Source organism: Papio anubis, chromosome 8 (genome assembly GCF_008728515.1).
Source record: "Papio anubis isolate 15944 chromosome 8, Panubis1.0, whole genome shotgun sequence".
NCBI lineage: Eukaryota > Metazoa > Chordata > Mammalia > Primates > Cercopithecidae > Papio > Papio anubis.
In genome coordinates this window covers 9,590,014-9,610,151 of record NC_044983.1, presented here as the reverse complement: position 1 = coordinate 9,610,151, position 20,138 = coordinate 9,590,014, and the positions used below count along the sequence as shown (strand labels likewise).

At 42.3% G+C, this 20,138-nt stretch overlaps 1 long non-coding RNA gene and 1 other non-coding gene across 2 annotated transcripts in view; one reads left to right on the top strand and one right to left on the bottom strand.

The window, feature by feature from the left end:
- LOC103886629 overlaps nucleotides 1–20,138 on the top strand; it is a 69,996-nt gene that overhangs the window by 38,089 nt on the left and 11,769 nt on the right. The window lies entirely within an intron of this gene.
- On the bottom strand, nucleotides 8,844–8,948 carry LOC116268699. Its single transcript, XR_004175872.1, has one exon. It is a non-coding gene; the product is annotated as a U6 spliceosomal RNA (small nuclear RNA).

Sequence of the window (20,138 nt, the reverse complement as noted above, 5' to 3'; positions counted from 1 at the left end):
CCCAAATCTCATCTTGTAGTTACCATAATTCCCACTTGTCATGGGTGGAACCCAGTGAGAGGTAATTGAATCATGGGGGTGATTACCTCCGTGCTGTTCTCATGATATTAAGTGAGTTCTCATGAGATTTGATGGTTTGATAAGGAGCTTTTCCCCTTTTGCTCTGCACTTCTCCTTCCTGCCACCATGTGAAGAAGGACGTGTTTGCTTCCCCTTCTGCCATGATTGTAAGTTTCCTGAGGCCTCCCCAGTTCTGTAGAACTGTGAGTCAATTAAACCTCTTTCCTTTATAAATTACCCAGTCTTGGGTATATCTTTATTAGCCGTATGAGAACAGACTAATACAGTTTGTCATTTCAGAATGTCAGGATATGTGGATGTCATAAGAAGAAACCCTTGGACAGCCCATCTGTGTGTTCAAAGACAACCCCTCTACCAGCCCTGCTCACCACAAAAGAGGGGAAAGTCAAAGAGCAAAAGTAGGTAGGTCTTCAGGGCAAAGAGCACAGCACTTTTGTGCAGAAAACCTAGGCAATAGGCCGGGTGCTCATGCCTATAATCCCAGCACTTTGGGAGGCTGAGGCAGGTGGATCGCCTGAGGTCAGGAGTTTGAGATCAGTCTGGCCAACATAGTGAAACCTCATCTCGACTAAAAATATAAAAAATTAACTGGGTGTGGTGGTGGGCACCTGTAATCCCAGATACTCAGGAGGCTGAGGCAGGAGAATCGCTTGAACCCGGGAGGCAGAGGTTGCAGTGAGCTGAGACCACGCCATTGCACTCTAGCCTGGGCAACAAGAGTGAAACTCCATCTCAAAAAAAAAAAAAAAAAAAACCACTAGACAATAATAATTATGAATAAATTTGCCAGCTGTACTTCATAACCTAAGGACATGATTAAAACAATGTTTTGAGGAAAATTATTAGGCATAAGCTCTTAGCATTAATAAATACAAAGAATCAAAATAATGCATTAGTTATTCAACTTAAAAAGTTTGAAAGAGAACATAATTATGAAATAGCAAAATGAAGAAATAAAAATGAGAGTTGAAGTGAATAAATTAAAAAATGGATATCTGGGAGAAAAATAAATGACTCCAAGTCCTGGTTCTTTTAAATAAAACAGATAAACCATTAATATCCTAAAAAAATGAGGGGCAAAATACAAATACATAAAATTAGAAAGGAGGGTGGGAAATGACACAAAGACAGAGAAAACACTTTTTAACTATGCAAATAAATTAGAAAGCCTAAGGAATGAATATACATGAAATGAATAATTTATCCAAATGCTGGACACAGGCAATTTCACAAATGAAATTTTAAATTTAAAAATTTTAAGAAAGAGATTATTCTAATACTTTCGAAACTTTTCTAAAGAAAGTCAACATGTCCAATGTTCTTTATAAAGCCAACATAACACTAATACCAAAATAGTGCACACACAAAACTCACAAAACAGTAGACAAGTTTTAGTAATAAGCTAGTGCCAAAATATTTTTTTAAATATTGACACCGTAATTAGAATTTTTTTTTTTTTTGCAACTGACACACACTCTAACAGCTCCTTGACCAGAGAGTAAAGGTAGTTCTATTATAAAAGAAAAATAATTTAAAGATTTCAAAAATACAAAAGGGCACCATGAGAAAACTGAGTTTTGATCATGGTCTTTGGATCCAGCTGAATGTTAGAACCACCGGGTAAAAGAATTGAAATCAGAATCAAGAGGTTAACTGCAGATAAACAGGTTTTCCAAGTCATAGACAACTGGGGCCAGAAATTGCTCATAAATATTTTCTCTGATTCCTCTAATCAAATGCAGGTTTCTTTTTCTTCAAAGTTTTTATTTTTATTTTTTAGATACAGGGCCTCACTCTGTCATCCAGGCTGGAGTGCAGTGGTACAATCACAGCTCACTACAGCCTCAAAGTCCTGGGCTCAAGTGATTCTCCTGCCCCAGCCTCCCGAATAGCTGGAACTAATCTGTTTCAGGTGCACATCACCACATCTGGCTAATTTTTAAATTTTGTGTAGAGACAGGGTCCTGCTGTGTTGCCCAGGCTGGCCTTGAACTCCTGGCTTCAAACAGTCCTCCCACCTGGACCTCCCAAAGTGCTGGGATTACAGGGGCAAGTTACAACACCAAGCCCTGAAATGTAAGTTTCCTTTTGTGACAGTGAATGTTCCATTTAGGTAAGTTACTCCAAAATGATGATGTGAGCCTGTGAACGAGGTTCTACTTCCTGTCCAGAATTCTTGGAGAAGGCCAAACTGGTGAGGTGAGCGAGGCAGGTTGAGAGGTATGAGGAGTGGGGGGTAGGGGGGTTATATTATTCGGAAGAATAAAAGTGGAGCCTGCGAAGGGGAAGTAGAAGAGACAACAAAGAGAGGGGCTCTGGCATCCTTGGAGTGGAACAGATTAGTGACATCCGTCTTAAAAAAGCCCAGTCATGACTGGTGGTGGCTGATGAGGCCTAGGAAGCGATTAGCGCTGAAGTCATTAAAACGCCTCTGTGGAAGCTTAGCTGGCTGCTCTCCACTTAATCCTCTTAGGCAAACAGGCCATTCTCACTAGGCCGTGGATGGAGGCTCGGGTGGATCCTGGCCTGAAATGCCAGCCGACTTCGGGAATTAGACCCGGTATTCGCGAGGATTGGGAGGAAGCGTGTGAGTTGGTTTGTGAGGTGTGGAAAGCCAATTTGCTGATGGTATAAGTCTTCCATTTAATCCCAGTCAAGCACAAAGTGATGTAGAAAAAGAAAGTCTTCAGGATCAATATTAAGTGTGGCTTCGACAGAGCTAAGAAAGAACAATGGCTGGAACTGTGACCTATAACACAGGCTCTGCTGGGCTGACCAGGGCCCTGGGGGAACACAGGGAGAAGGAGTTCTAGCGCATGAGCTGTGTGATCTGAGATTGAAACTGACCTTTTGAGGGAACAGGGCCAGAAGCTAGAAGCACCCAGAGACTGTGTCTATTCTTTCCAGAAGGATCCCTGTCTCAGCTAGACAAGCCCCGGCAGGCTGTGGTTAGATGCTCAAATTTCAGAGAATGGATTGAATGAAAGTCAGTCTGGGTCTGAGACAAGACTTTCAGTTGATAGAAATTGTTAAGATTTTCCTCTGAGTAATTTTTTTCCTAACTGGCTGTGAAAAGAAGGAACAAAGGTCAGTGTTTAATTGAGTTGGGATCTCGGCGGCTCTGAGATCAGTTTCTTTTATCAGTGTGGGCTCACTGGTGACTGAAGGGGATTTGTTATCCAAATTATATAAGATCTGTGTTTTGGATTTGCCACCAGAGAAGGTATTAAACAGTGCTACCTATCAGAAGTATCATGCCTTGTACGGAGTTTTAAATTTTTGAGTAGCCACATTAAAAAAAGTAAATGGAAACCGAAGAAATTACTTTTAATAATATATTTCCCTTAACAAAAATATTATTATTCCAACATAATTAATGTAAGAACATACAAATAAGATGTTTTACATTATTTTTTCCATATTAAGTCTTCAAAATTCCGCACAATTCAGGGTAGCCCTTTCTGAAGGGGTTAGAGGCTACCATATTAGACAGTGTCTAACATTGGATATAAAGGATTACATCACATGGTCCCGGCCCTCTGGGAGCCTATAAATGTGTACCTTTATTCTGTATTCAATGAGGTGGAGTAGCGGGGATGGAGAGACGTACCTGATAAGACTCCACTTGAGAGAGATGGGAGCCTCTCTCGGGTTTGATGCCAACTACCAGTGCTACGCAGGTTATACATGGCTCCCACCTCTTCTTAGGTCTGGTTAACTAATAACTGTGTCACCCAACCAAACCCATCAGAACAAATTCTTGACAGCCCAACCAAACAGAAACCACAAAACCAATTGGGCTAACCCAAATTCACGTACCTCTTCTTACAGTATTTGAGAGGTCTCTATTCTGCAAAGCATTAGGGGGATTGTGTGGGATAAGGAGGGAATGAAGCCAACACTCCAGGTGACCTCTGTAGATTGGTTTAATTTAAGAGCACACGTAATCACGTTATCAGGATCAGGGCCATTACTAGGACTAGTTCAGATACACAGCTCTTGCCACTCCTGAAAGGAGCTTTGGCCAATACCTCCACAGTTTAGGGGTGTAACATTTTGCAGTGCCTCCGTCCTTTAAATGCAGCCAGCTTCCCCTGAGCCCTGAGCTGGGCTGCAGCCAGCACACCTAGGCCTTCACTGGCTCCAGTGCCTGGTCTGTGTGGTTGGCCAGCACTGCCGTCTCACCCTCCAGACCCTCCGAGCCCAGGCTCTAAACTCTGGTTTGACAGCATGGCTTTTCATATCAACGCCTAGATCCCTTCCGACTCTCTTTTCTGATTCCTTGAACTAGCATCTCAGTTACCTCTGCATGCTTTCCTGACACATCAGTTTCCCAAGTGTGGGTAGTCATCTCTGCCACAAGGACCCTGGGAGCCCTCCCCAGCCAGGCTTGGTCAGGCCTTCTCTGCCTTCCTCTCTTCTCTCCCTAACAGTGGAGAGACATTTGGATACAGTGAGGTCTGGGGCTAATCCCATCCCCTAGGCCCTAGGAGGTCCCTGTTAAAAGGACCAAGTGGGCCAGGCATGGTGGCTCACGCCTATAATCCCAGCACTTTGGGAGGCCGAGGGTGGATCACAAGGTCAGGAGATAGAAACCATCCTGGCCAACACAGTGAAATCCCGTCTCTTCTAAAAATAGAAAACTTAGCTGGGCATGGTGGCGCATGCCTGTAGTCCTAGCTACTCAGGAGGCTGAGGTTGCAGTGAGCCAAGATCACGCCACTGCACTCCAGCCTGGCAACAGAGCAAGACTCCATCTAAAAAAAAAAAAAAAAAATCACCAACTGTGGGTCTCACAGTCCTGGCCCTGCTCCAGGCCTTTCTTCTTGCCTCATCCTACTCTGTCTCCAGCTCCCTGCAGCTATTTTGTTCCCTTAAGCGAGTTGACTCCTTCCCCATTCATAATGTACTAATTTCAGAACACCCAACTTCTACATATACAAATTCTCAAAAATCAGTGCCTAAAAACTAGTGATGTCATCGTTCATTATTTCTTTCTTTCAAGAAATATTTATATTGCACAAATCCATGCAACACAATCGATTTTCTTTTATGGCAGCTGGATACTGTGTCGTATCACTGTGTGATGACTTTCTTTGTAGGTTATACCCCCTACCCTGATGACAATGCATTAATGGGTATAAATGCTCCCCAGAAGAGCTTCAGCCCGTCCTGAGATCTGCAACACAAGGAGGTTTTTTTTTTTTAATACTTTATGTTCTAGGGTACATGTGCACAACGTGCAGGTTTGTTACATATGTATACATGTGCCATGTTGGTGTGCTTGTCATTTACATTAGGTACTTCTAATGCTATCCCTCCCCACTCCTCCCACCCCACAACAGGCCCTGGTGTATGATGTTCCCCTTCCTGTGTCCAAGTGTTCTCATTGTTCAATTTCCACCTATGAGTGAGAACATGCAGGGTTTGGTTTTCTGTTCTTGCGATAGTTTGCTGAGAATGATGGTTTCCAGCTGCATCCATGTCCCTACAAAGGACATGAACTCATCCTTTTTTATGACTGCATAGTATTCCATGGTGTATGTAACACAAGGAGTTTTTAACCTGGGAAGTGTGCTTAATTCTTCTACTGCCTCTTCTTGAGGGCTGCCTAAGTACAAAATGTTTGGTCTCCTGGAGGGTGCCTAGGCTAACAGTGAGAATTGGATAGCTCCAGCAGGGCCTTGGGCATTGGGCCTATGGAGTAGCCTGTACTTCCTGCTCTTTTCAACACTTAAAGGGAGAGGTGGCCGAGTTCTCTCTGAGAGTTGCTCTATGGTAGTGGCGGCAGCCAGCTGAATATCATGGGAACATGCCTGCTCCATGAAAGGGTCATATATGCAAAGTAGCCCCCAAAGGTGAAAAGAGCCAAGAAACCAAAGAACAAGGCAGACAACTCCAGTTTGTTAGTAAAGGATGTTTTACTGGGGGAACTTACAGATGGAAGCATGGTCTTTAGTGGCAGCAATACAGGTAGATCTCTGCACCTGTCACCCCCAGAACCAGGGCTTGTATACCATAGGGAAAGGGTATGGGTGCCCTGTGCAAGACAATGAAAGCCTACCCTCCAGAAGAGGCAAGAATGCTGCATGCATCAAAACCTGTAATTGGTGCAACAACATCCAGGTTGACATGTTCTTACATTAGGGACAGTAAATCAAGTAATAATCAGGAGGCATTCACGAGACAAGGGCTAATCAGAAGTGAAAACAGCAAATTAGCCCCCAAGATGGCATCACTTGTATCTCCACTTCCTCTTGGTAATAGTCATATGCTCAACCTTCTACTGTGATTTGGAGCAAGTGGCTTCCTCACACTTGGTTCAGGTTGCTGACCTGTCAGTAAAATAAGATTAAAGGACACATAAAAATGTCACTGGACATATCTTGTCAGCAGCCCTTTGAGTGCACACAAAGGCTATCGGTAAAGCGGAAGGCAAAGCAGATGTGAAGCTGGGGTTCTACCCAACTAAGTCACGGGTCAGCAGCATTCGAAGGGCCCTTCTGATGATGTGCACCGCATACAGTGTTTGCGACAACCTAGGATACATTTTGTTGTTGGATCCTATTGGAGGTAAGGGATTGAGAGAGACGGATGTGTGCATAGGCACGAACGGGATTGTTCACACATCCCTGCACTTTCAGGGTGTGTCCTATTAGGATTTCCTGAGCATAAGCACAAGGGGAGGGTGAAAAGTCCCACTGTTACCTGCATTGCATGAAAATCCACTGGTTTTGGCTCCAGTTTTTGCTCAGTGTCCAACTAAAGCAGCATTTTAAAAAATGGAAACCCTGAGACATTTCTATTGTTCTGAATCAGCTGAGCATGGATGCTGAAATGTCCCTGCTTCCCACTAGGGGGAGCTTGTCATGCAGCACCAGAAACAGGAGCGCGGGAGCTGGTATTGGGGAGGCTGAGCTGGAACGCGATTAGATTTGGTGCCTATGGCTCTTCTAACGAGAAGCACATCTCTTTTTTTGTGTTTTGGCTTCGATATGATTTGGTGGCTAGATTTAATTTTTGTGCCACCAGAGTGGATGTTATAGCTCCCATTTTATAATCTAAAAAGCTGACACACTTTTTCTACAGCACGGTGCTTTTTTTTCCTTTCTTTCTTTCTACTCTCAAATTGTATACATAATGATCCCTTCTTTAAGGCACTGAGCCGGGCGCCACACGAAGTCTAACGAGCAGGTGGGCTTCTTCTCCATCACTGTTAACTGGCTCGGGGTCCATTTCACAGAACCTACCATCTATCCGGGCTGTCAACAAACTGTGCCCTTCTAATTCAGTGTGACCAGCCTTGTATAGCTACTGCCAAACCTACTGTGTTCTCTATCACTTTCCCCGTATTAAATATAGTTAAGAGGAGAAGGGGTGGTCTTTGCTTTTTGAATATTTTTATTTCCTGGTTGAAAAACAATTGAGTAGAATGTTTTTGTTTCTAGAGGGGGTGACATGGAAATGTTCTATTTCAGTGGTAGGAGCAGCGGAAAAAGTGTCACTCTGATGTCCGAAGTTGTGTTTCAATCCCTGCAATGCCCCTTACTTACTGACTAAAGGCTCTCAGTCTACTGTAACCCACCAGGCTTCCATTTCCATCAGTTAGGTAGGGATAACAATATCCATTTCGTGTGTGTGTTTAATGAGAATGGATAAAGGTAGGCAGTTGAAAAGACACAGCACAGTTCGGGCAGGTTGGGTCACGCCTGTAATCCCAGCACTTTGGGAGGCCGAGGTGGGCGGATCACGAGGTCAGCAGATCGAGACCATCCTGGCTAACACGGTGAAACCCCGTCTCTACTAAAAATACAAAAAATTAGCTGGGCGTGGTGGCGGGCACCTGTAGTCCCAGCTACTCGGGAGGCTGAGGCAGGAGAATAGCGTGAGCCTGGGAGGCGGAGCTTGCAGTGAGCCGAGATCGCACCGCTGCACTCTAGCCTTGGCCACAGACAGAGACTCCCTTTCAAATAAATAAATAAATAAATAAATAAGCAGCACAGTGACTGGCACATAGCAGGTGTCACTCCATTCCTCTTTCCCTTCGGTCAGGAATCCTCTTTGCTGTTTGATCACTTTTAAAGACAATCTCTCACGTTTTCTTCCTTGTATTATTTAATAACCTGTTCGCCTGATCAGTGTAAGATAAGGAAATCTTAGTACAGAAAAATGGGGAGTAGACAAATGGCAAAGAGAAAGCTATCCTTTAGGAACAGAAAACACAACTTAATTACATTCACAGTGGATCAAAAGGGCTTCCTGAATCAGGCACCTACAGTTTGCTGCCTCTCCTATGTCCCACCTGTGTCTCTCTGTCCACTACTCATCACCAGATGCCAGGGCCACCCCCAACAGTGGTGCCTGCATTCCTTCTTGATTTAGTATCTTTTTGTAATTGATACATAATATTTTCACATATTCATGGTGTATATGTGATGTTTTGTTACATGCATGGAATGTGTTATGATCAAGTCAGGGTATCGGGGTATCCCGCTTGAGTATTTATTTCCAGGTGCTGGGAACATTTCAAGCCTTATCTAGAAGATAGCTAGAAGCTATTTTCAAAATATGTAATGCAGTTGCCCAATTCTACTATCTAACATTAGAACTTACTCTTTCTAACTATATGTTTATACCTCTAACCAACCTTTCTTCATTCCCCCACCTTCATGTCCTTCTTAACTGCTAGTAACTACATTCTACTCTCTACCTCCATAAAATCACCTTATTTTAGCTCCCACATATGACTGAGTAAATGCAATAAAAATATGGAAAACTTCACAAATTTGCACAGCATCCTTGTGCAGGGCCATGCTAATCTTCTCTGTATCATTCCAGTGTGCTAATTACTAATATCCTAAATACAAATACTTGCTGCCAAAGTAAGCACAGATTTAGGATCTTTGACATGATCCCAAAAAGATAGACATTGCAGTGCTTTGGTAGATGATATCCAATTGAGGTTCTGCTTCTGCAGAATTAAATTACCATTTTACGCAGTCTTTTGGAAGATCCCGGGATTTGATAAAGAATTTCATGAGAATCTAAATCCAAGATGTCTCCACTCATTGGGGCCTGGTTTACTGATATCTGGCTATAAAATCCCAACAACAGGATAGATTTCAGTTCAATTCTGAACTGCCTTCTTGGCTTCCCAGTTGATATAAGACATGCATTCTAATGGAAACACGTTGCTGACTGTGGCTAGGCCATAGAGCTGTATTACCCCAGGTTAACTTTACTTTGTATAAGTAGACTTTCTGTGAGCTGCCTTGGGAACTTTTTCATTATATATAATTTCATACCTATGGAATATGAGGCTCAAATTCTAAATGACTGGCTCGCCAACTTTTAGAATGTACCTGCTTTTAAATTGGGAACAATCTGTTCCTTTGTAAATGTTCTGAACTGGAACTATAATTCAGATAAATAAGGGCATTTCTAAATGACAGAGCCCAAAGGATATCTGTTTGCAAGAGGGACAGATGCCCCTCAGGAAGACAAGCAGGGGAGCACTTGTTCTCAGATCATGAGTCAAGGTCAGAGAGTGAGATGAGTCTGGGTAATGGAGACTGCACTTCAGGCCATCCCCATAGACAAATGCTCGTGTCTTAAAGAAAAGGAGAGGCAAAGACACAGTGAGAAAATCCTGAAAGCTGCAATGCATTGGAAATGCTGCCTGCATTGGAAGTAGGGTTATGGCAGGGACATCAGTCTCCTTGGTGTAAGCAGAGTAAGAACCAGGAACAGCAGCAGCATCCGTGACAAAAGCATTCACATTAGAAGCCCCAGGTGTGGCCACTGTGAGCTGGAATAGGAAACAGTAAAGGGGTCATTCCTCAGGTCATTGGGAAGAGGCGTGGAGCACAGGCAACGCATAGGCACCTCCATCATGATTTCACAGGATGCGGGGCAGCTGGAAATGCCAGAGACATGTATTGCAAGTATTGCTGTGACCATATGTTTTTGCTTCCAAACTGGTAGGGACAAGGAAGCCTTCTTGCATTAAAAAAGTTTTTTTTAACGTGTGTGTGTGTATATAAATCTAGCTGATTCCTGCCAGACACTAACATTGCATTGCCCAGCAAATAAAAAGGAAAGAAAAAGGCCCTCAGATCTTTAAAAACTGGACTGGGAACTGACCATCACAGTCCATCAGACGTGTCTGATCCCTGGCACTGTCCCTCCAGCTCCCGAGCCCTCTTCCTCTGTCTGCCCTCCTGGCTTTTGACTCCAGGTTTCTAACAGATCCTGACTCCTGCCTGTGTGCCATTCTGATTTTGCATCTCTCTTTGCTTCCACTGGTACCTGACTCAGTCTCTCTGTTTGTCTGCTGCCTTGGGCAGAAATTCCTAAAGAATTTCTGAAACCAACTCAATCCTCCCATAGGTAGTTTTTTGGATAAACATAGAGATTGACCTTTCTGGTCTTAAAACTTGAAACTACATTTATTTTGTCTGAGTTCCTTCTTCAGGAAATGACCACCAACCTCCCCAAAAAAGTATCACAGAACTGAAACTCACCAGACTGCCACATCCAGACAATGAGATGCCTGACCCCTCATTCATCACGATGGCTTCCTTGCCCCTTCCTAGTTCCTGTTTTCTTCCCTGCTATATGGATCCTTAGTTGTAGTTGGTCAGGGAGATGGACTTGAGACTGAGCTCTCATCTCCTCAGCTGCAGCACCCGATTAAAGCCTTCTTCCTTGGCAATACTCATAGTCTCAGTCATTGGCTCTCAGTCACTGGCTTTCTGTGTAGCAGGCCACAGAATCCAGACAGAATTCCTGGTGTTTCAGTAACATTTCCACAAAATACAGTTCCAAAGGTGTTGTGTAAACAAATAATATATGTATGCAAATGAATAAAAATAAACCAGTTCATAGAGAACAGAGGTTCTGCCCATTTTCCCAATATCCAACCCTGTGCCTTGTATACAGAAATTGCACAATAAATACTGACTGCCCGAAGAGGTGGCCAAGTTTCAGAAACTGGGGTTAAACTTAAAAATACATTTCTTTGACTTTGGAATGTTAATTAGCCCTTAATATATGAAAAAGCATTGAGAATAAATCTTGACCCATAAGCCTAGCTTATGAGCTCATAGCTTAGATCAGGTGATCTAAGATGGATCATGGATTTAAATGTAAAACTGGGACTATATATTGTATTTAAACAGATTTAAATGTAAAACTATAAAACTTTTAGAAGAAATCATAAGAGAAAATCTTCAGGACCAAGGGTTAGGTGAAAGATTATTAGACACGACACCAAAATGCAGTCCATGAAAACAAAGTAAATTAGAGTTCATCAAAATGAAAAATTTTTGTGCTGTGGAAAACCCAGTTGAGCAAATAAAAGACAACCTACTCCTGGGAGGAGATACACGTAACTTAAAAAGGACTAGAATCTAGAATATGTAAATAACCTTCAAAACTCAACAATTAAAACAAACCCCAAATCCAGTTACAAAATGGGCAAAAACATGAGCAGACATTTCACCAAAGAGGAGATACAGATGAAATAAGAACATGCAAAGATATTTATAATCATCAACTATTAGGAAAATGCAAACTACAATTACAATGAGATATCCCGACACACCTGTTAGAACAGCTACAAAACAGCAACAATGCTGGAGAAGAAGCAGAGAAACTGAATTTCTCGTGTGTCCCTGGTGGAAATTTGAAATGGTGCATTGGTTGTTCCTTATTAAGCTAAATGTGCAACTACCACTCAACCAAGCGATTATATTCTTGGACGTTTATTCTGGAAAAATGAAAATGTATGTCCATATAAAAACTTGTACCTGAACGGTCATGTCTTTACTTATAATCACCCCAAACTGGGAACAATCCAAGTATCCCTCAATGATGAATGGTTAAACTAACCATGGTACAGTCACACCAGGGAATACTACTCAGCAAAATAAAGGAACAAACTATTGATGCATGCAACTACCTGGACCCATCTTAAAGGGCATTGCGCTTAGTGGAAAAAGCCCATCTCAACATTTTACATACCTGTGTGAGTCCATATATACAATGTTCTTGAAATGACAAAACTGTAAAGATTAGAGCTGATCAGAGTTGCCAGGGAACAGGGATGGAAAGAGGGGATGAATACAAAGGGATAGTACAAGGGAGCCACTTTGTGATGATGTGGCTACACAAATCTACACACAGCATAAAAATGCAGCAAACTGTACACATACACACACCTGAATGCATGTAAAAAATGTTGAAAATGGAATAAGGCCTGTAGTTAATGACACTGTATCATATCAATTTCCTGGTTGACACTGTACAACAGCTATACAAAATGTCCCTCTGGCGGAAGTTGGATGAAGGATACACAAGACTATTTTGCAACTTCCCTTGAGTCTATAATTATTTCAAAATAGAAAGTTAAAGAAAAAAAGACTTAAGAATATCCAAGAAAGGGTTTTAACCATGAAACCCCTTATTCCTGGAATATCGGGTAAGATCGGTGTTCTATAGAACACACGCTGGGAAATGCATGTCAAAGAAACTGGCTCTGAGCCAACAATCTGTGTCCCCATTGTTCATCCCAGCCCCAGGCTCATCACCTCCATCAGTGGCCAAGCGCGCCCCACAATTCTGTCTCAATTTGCAGCTAAGAGGATACTCCACAGAGTTGCTTTTGTTCAATAGGGTTTTCCACAAAGGTTGTATCTTGGTTGATTTCTGTTTTTTGCTTTGGCTCAGGCTGCTCTGCCAAGTTTGCCCCAAAGTGTGTCAGTCTGTGCCAAGCACCATGCCTCATCCACAGAACCTGATGGGATGTGACACAGGTGGTAGGTCAGGATAGTGACAGCCAAGAATCTGGAGGATACAGAGGCATTGTTGTCATAATGGCCTACTCTCAGAAGGTATTATGCCATAAACAGAAGCTGTGAATGAACCTAGAATAAATAAGTCATTTCCAGTACAGCAGACTGCACTGTGTAAACGCTTGAGTTGATACCTTTATCTCTATTGACACACAGCCTAGACCAATGGTGCTTAAACTCCAGTGTTCCTAAGAATCGGCTGAAAAATCCCTGTTATTGCTATATCAGCATCCCGGAGGAGGAACCTGAGAATAGGCAGATTTGGAACAATCTCAACAAGTAACACTGGTACAGGAAGAGTCTGGGACCACATCTTCTTCTACAATATCACTTTTTAATCATTTCAGCTGGGAGCCTTTTTACTTGCACTCCATATTATATGAAGTGTTTAAAACTAATAACTTCTACCCATTCACACTAGTGCATGTATTTACCAAATGGTTTTTAAAATTCCCTTACACATCACTCAGAAACAAACCAATGTAGGAGTGTGTGTGTGTGTTGAAAATAAAGGGTAATGATAATTTCCAAACTTGGTTCTTCTTTTATCAAAGAACAAAACTCGTCGTAACCTTAATAGCATTTGTGATCAACCCAGGACTCTGGGAAATAGGAAGATTTTTGTTTTGTGTTATTTGTTTTGCTTAATCATGGTCAAAAAATCATTAGAGACAATTTGAACATTACCTTAATGAGTCCTGAAAAGTAGTGCTTTTGACAGCTATTTTTTAATTGGCCAAAAAAGAAATCCTAACAAATCATTCTGGCCAACTTGGCAGCTTGTTTGCTATTGGATATTCTGGGTTATGTTTGGAAGCCCCACTGGAGCCAGTCTAAAAGAACAACACAGCCTTAAGAAAATGGGGCTAAGACTCACTTAGTAATTAGAGGTAATTAAACAGAGATGGCCCCAGTAATCCACAATCTTGGAAGTGACCAGGGTGCCTTACTGTGAGTTTCTTTGACTGTACAATGGTGATCTATCCATATTGCCCCTGTGTTTCCCAAAGCTGTAGTAAGCAATGTGGCAGAATCTAATCAAAAGTATCAAAGGATTTATGTGAAGTAATGCATATGTTAATGAGCTTGATTTTCCCATTCCACAAAGTAGACATATTTCAAAACATCATGTTATCTGTCCATTTTTTAAATTAAATTGTTTTTTAAGTATTAAAGAATTTCACAGCCCTTCCAACCGCCCTTGATCTAGACCAGTGATCTCCCAAACAGAATGTCCAGCACTGATTCGTTGGAGCGCTGGAGAAAATGCTAAAACTTCCACTTATATTTAGTTTTATCAAAAAATAAGACGTTTAACTTAACTAATATTAATAGATGTATTAAATTGGCAGTCTCATTTAGTCTATAGGTCCCAAACATCATCATGGGACCCATGTAGTGTTCCCAGGATCTTAAGAGAAGAGTGGAGATTCTTTGATCAAGAATGTTGATGGGCTGGGCACAGTGGCTCACACCTGTGATTCTAGAACTTTAGGAGGACTAGACAGGTGGATCGCTTGAGCCCAGGAGTTCAAGACCTGGGCAACATGGTGAAACACCATCTCTACAAAAACACAGAAATTAGTTGGGTGTGGTGGCATGTGCCTGTAGTCCCAGCTACTAGGGAGGCTGAAGTGGGAGGATCACTTGAGCCTGGGAAACAGAGGTTGCAGTGAGCCGAGATTGTGCCACTGCACTTCAGCCTGAGTGACAGAGCAAGACCCTGTCTCAAGGAAAAAAAAAAAAAGAATAATGATGGAAGCCCCTTACTTAGCCATGAACTATCAGGCTATCAGGTTATCGGACAATATTGCACTGGACATGCTCCCAGTTAAATGCACTTACAGGTATTGTATTTAGATTAAACTAATCCTCACAAAATGAACAAGTGGCTTAAAACAATTCCTTCAAGGAATTGCCTATGTCATCACTGCAGAAAACTCTGACCCAGAAAATGTCCAAACAACCTGAGTAGTCCATTGAAGATAATAAGAATGTACGCACAAGAGAACATCAAGAAAAAGGAAGACCTGACATTTATTCTACTTGCCAAGTGGGCTCTGTATCTGCCCACATCATGAGTTATTTTAAAAATCAGAGATGATCTATCAGATTTTAAAAGAAGATGGCCAATCTGTGAGAAGATCTTTTTGAAGAAATGCATGCTATGAAAAGAATAATTTGAAAGTGAATATTTGGAAACATTTTCAAGTTTATGTGATTTTTTTTTACTTTAAAAATTCTGTGTGTCACATATAAAAACTCTCATATTATTACACTTAAAGAAACTATCAAAAATCTATTAATGGGCCGGGCGCGGTGGCTCACGCTTGTAATCTCAGCACTTTGGGAGGCCGAAGCAGGTGGGTCACAAGGTCAGGAGATAGACACCATCCTGGCTAACACTGTGAAAACCCCGTCTCTACTAAAAGTACAAAAAATAGCCAGGTGTCTCCAGCCTGGGTGACAGAGCTAGACTCCGTCACACACACACACACACACACACACACAAAAAATTAGCCGGGTTTGGTGGCGGGCGCCTGTAGTCCCAGCTACTCGGGAGGCTGAGGCAGGAGAATGTCGTGAACCTGGGAGGCGGAGCTTGCAGTGAGCCAAGATCGCAAGACTCCATTCAAAAAAAAAAAAAAAAAAGAAAAAAAATCTATTAAAAATTCTTTCAAAAAAAGTTTTAATGACTTTTTAACCTATTTGCTAAAAATACCAAAATGAAATACATTAGTCCCCCCACCATCTGTGGTTTTACTTCCTGTGGTTTTAGTTACTCACAGTACAGTACAGTAAGGCGTTCTGAGAAAGAGGAACACATTCATGTAACTTTTAATACACTATATTGTTATAAACGTTCTATTGGATTATTAGTTACTGTTGTTATTTTCTTACTGTGCATAACTGATAGATTTTATCATAGATAAATAGGTACAGGGAAAAACGTAGTCTATATAGGGTTTGGTACTATTCGAGGTTTCAGGCAACCACTGGAGGTCTTGGAAAGTATCTCCCATGGATAAGGGGGAGCTACTGTACCTTGCGATCAGTTAGGAAGAGGAACTTCTTGACATCAAAGAAAATAAAAATTACTAGCATAATTTAAATGAAAACCTTTACACAATCGATAGAGTGGAATGAAAATGAGCATCTAAAGAGGTTCTTGTTCCATCTGGTTCTGTGCGTCTTTGTGAGAGAACATTTTCAGCTGCAATAAGCAAGAAAGAAAGAGAAGAAAAGAAGGAAGGAAGGCAGGCAGGCAGGCAGGCAGGCAGGGAGGCAGGCAGAGAGGCAGGCAGGCAGGAAGGAAGGAAGGAAGGAAGGAAGGAAGGAAGGAAGGAAGGAAGGGATCTAAGACAAGAAGTCTTTGGAAATGTTTTTAAGGGCCAAGAATAGGAATTCCAAACATAAGGGATCAGGAATAGAGAAAGACTCTATAAATTATATACAAATCTACATGTGTGCATGAGGAGTGTGTATGAGCAATAGAATAGAAATCAAGATAGTAAGAAATATTTCTAGTCATAATGCTTTGAAAATAAAATTGTACTTTTAGGTATTACAGCTTCTATGACTTTGCAAAAACAATACACTGAAATAAATGCTTTCAGTTTAACCACTGTGTTAGTTTTCTAGGGCTATCATTACAAAAAACCACAAGCTGGGTAGTTTACACAACAGAAATGTATTTTCTCACAGTTCAAGAGGGTAGAAGTCCAAGATCAAGGTGTCAAGAGGGCTGGTTCCTTCTGAGGGCTGTGAGGGAAGATCAGTTTCATGCCTTTCCCCTTACTTCTGGTGGCTTTCTGGGAATCTTTGGTGTTCCTTGTAGATGGCATCTCCCTGTGTCTTCACACGGTCTTCTCTCTGTCTCTGTATCCAAATTCCCCTTTTTCTATAAGGGCACCAGTGATACTGGATTAGGGGCCTACCCTACTCCAGTATCATCTATCAATTACATTTACAATGACCTTTTTCCAAATAAGGTTACATTGTGAAGTACTAGGGGTTAGGACTTTAACATACAAATTTTGGGGAAACACAGTTTTACCCATCCCGACGATGACTTTGTGAAAATGAAAATCCACCTTCCTCATTTCTTTTAAAAGTATGTCTTTGGGTCGGGCGCAGTGGCTCACGCCTGTAATCCCAGCACTTTGGGAGGCTAAGGCAAGCGGATCACGAGGTCAGGAGATTGAGACCATCCTGGCGAACACAGTGAAACCCTGTCTCTACTAAAAATACAAAAAAAAAAAAAAAAAAAAAATTAGCTAGGCATGGTGGTGGGCTTGTAGTCCCAGTTACCTCAGGAGGCTGAGGTGCAGGAGAATGGCATGAACCCAGGAGGCAGAGCCGTAGTGAGCCAAGATCGCTACTAATCAAGACTCCAGCCCATGACAGATAAAGATCTGCCTCAAAAGTGTGTCTTTGATAAAGGGCAAGGACTTGCAAAGCTCGCAGTTCTGCATTGGTGTCAAGAAATCACAGTGCCCTTAATCACGCCATGTGCAATCTCTACCCTGCACCCAGAGATGGCCCTCGGTGGGTAGAAACCAACCAGAAATATTTTGAGACAAGAATCATAATTTGCATTCCTGTCCCTGTCCTTAGCTGTGCCATCTACTGCCTTTCCATATGTTATACCCTTTGTTCTTCTAAAGCTGCAGATAAAAGATTTCCGACTGGGCAACATTTCAGGGTGTTCGTACCATCTGTGAAATACCTTCCCAAATGAACAGTGAAAGGAAGCACCTGAAAGGTCTTATTTTAATAAGATTTTTATTCTGCACATACGAAGAGAGGGATCTTTTTTCCCCCTTTACCTGCTGTCATTCTCCATGTGAATAAAGAAGTTGGCCTTGCTTCAGGGCAGGAGATTTTCATTCAGAATACAGTCACTAGAAATACAACACTTAGACAGTTGTAAATCCTTAGTGTAGGTGATAAACAACAAGTATTCCAGTGCAGACGCATTCCATGACCTGTGAGGATGGAAATCTTCCACGACCGTCAGGTGCTGCTTTTGGTAGGCATGTGAATGAGTCTGCATAATGAGCAAGGCCTCGGTGACAGCCAGCTCAGGCTCTAGGAGAAACGGAGATGACTCAGCTTCCATACATGATTTCCAGCTAGAAACTGCAAGTAGAAAATGTGAATTGATCTGAAATTTCTGAGCCTACAAAAGTCTTCCTGGAAGATTAAAATAACCCAATCTAAAGCCGATAGAGATATAGAGATTGGTGGAAGATCCTTAAAAAATCTATTTGTGTCTGAAACCTAATTTATGTCTGAGCTCTTATGTATGTCGGCAGGCACTCTGAGGATATAGGATGAGTAATAGTTACAGGGTGTGGCTTTTCTCAAAGAGAAAGCCAGGTCAGAGGCGTCTGACTAAAGACTGACCATTTATTTGACAGGCACTGCATGGGGTTTCAGAGAAGTGGACACTTCAGGCCTCTTTCAGCCTTGACATTCTATTTGTCTCTGGATGGTGAAGACATTCAGAGGCCTAAATACGGCAGAGGTGATAAAAGAAAAACTTTAGACAAATTGCATTTAACAGAGTTTTAGTTGGGCAAATCAATGCATGAATTGGGCAGTCCCCTGAACCTCAATAGGTTCAGAGAACTCTGTGCTGTGGTTGCAGAGGATGTATGGAGAGAAACAGGAAAGTGAGGTACAGAAGATGGAAGTGAGGTACAGAAACAGCTGGATTGGTTAGAGCTCAGTGTTTGCCTTATTTGAACATGGTTTGAACAGCTGGCTATCTTTGATTGGCCAAAACTTGGTGACTGGCAAAAGAGTAGGTTACAGTCTGTTCACACATCCAGTTAGGTAATAGTTCACAACGTATGGAGAAACCTTTAGGCTGAACTTAAAATATGTAAGGAGGCAGCTTTAGGCTAAACTTAATTTAACAGAGGGATGTGAATCTGGGCCAGAAATGCAAAAGTCCTTACCTAGTCCAGCACTCTACTGAAGTATCCAGTTCTCGAAGAGAAAGACAAATGGTGAGTTGGTGTATACACAATATATTGTCTACACTAACTAGGATGAATTGTTTATTATTTCCATAGGAAAAATCGGATGGTCTACCCCCAGGACAAATGCTTTTCTATCTATCTTTCAAAGGATAAAAGTGACACCAGTAGGCTGAGGGAGGTCCCCAAATGCTGGTGGAACCTCGACCACAACCAGTGTCCAGGATCTTGACACCATTGCAAGAATGAATTCAAAGATGAATTGGGAAATAGTAGTGAAAGTACAGAGATTTGTTGCAAAGGGAAGAGCACACACGCGTAAAACGGGAATGCAGGTGTACTCAAGAGAGAGATCCACCAGGCGGTTCGGGGCTGCTGCCTGTATAGGTTTCTTTAACCAAGGGGTAGAAGATCCATGAAAATTCCTGGGAAAAGGTGGAGATTTCTTGGAACTGTGGTGCTGCCCATTTTTACACCGAATATGGTTGTTCCTGGAACTGTCATGGCTCTGGTGAATGTGTGATTTAGGATGTTAATGAGCAGATAGTGAGGTCCTAGGTGAAACCTGGCTCAAGTCCAGCACCACGTTTGGTCCAGTCGGTTTAGTCAGCGCTTGGTCCACACCCTGGTTTTTCAGGGTCTTAGCCGTTCCTAGCTTCTGCAGCTATTTTAATAGTTTCCTTTTGCTAGTCATGTAAAACTGTTGCCTGGAATTTTCTATTGTCCTGCAACTATGCTGTATTATTCCTGTCTTAAAAAGGGTTCAAGCCTTTCTCTCTCTCTTGCTGTCTCTCTCATTTAAGATAGAGTCTGTCTCTGTCGCCCAGCCTGGAGTGCAGTGGCGCCATCTCGGCCCACTGCAACCTCTGCCTCCCAGGTTCAAGCAAGTCTCGTGCCTCAGCCTCCCAAGTACCTGGGATTACAGACGCACACCATCACACTCGGCTAATTTTTGTATTTTTAGTAGAGATGGGGTTTCACCATGTGGGCCAGGCTGGTCTTGAACTCCTGACCTCAGATGATCCACCTGCCTCAGCCTCCCAACGTGCCGGGATTACAAGCATGAGCCGCCGCACCCAGCCAGGGCTCAAGCCTTTCTGAAAATTACTGAAGTGTTTGAAGAAGCCCCCTTTGTTCTCAAATGCCCCATAATTAGAATCAGCAAAAGCACATGTATGGTCCCTACAAGAAGAGGCAGCTTTTGTCACTGTTCCCA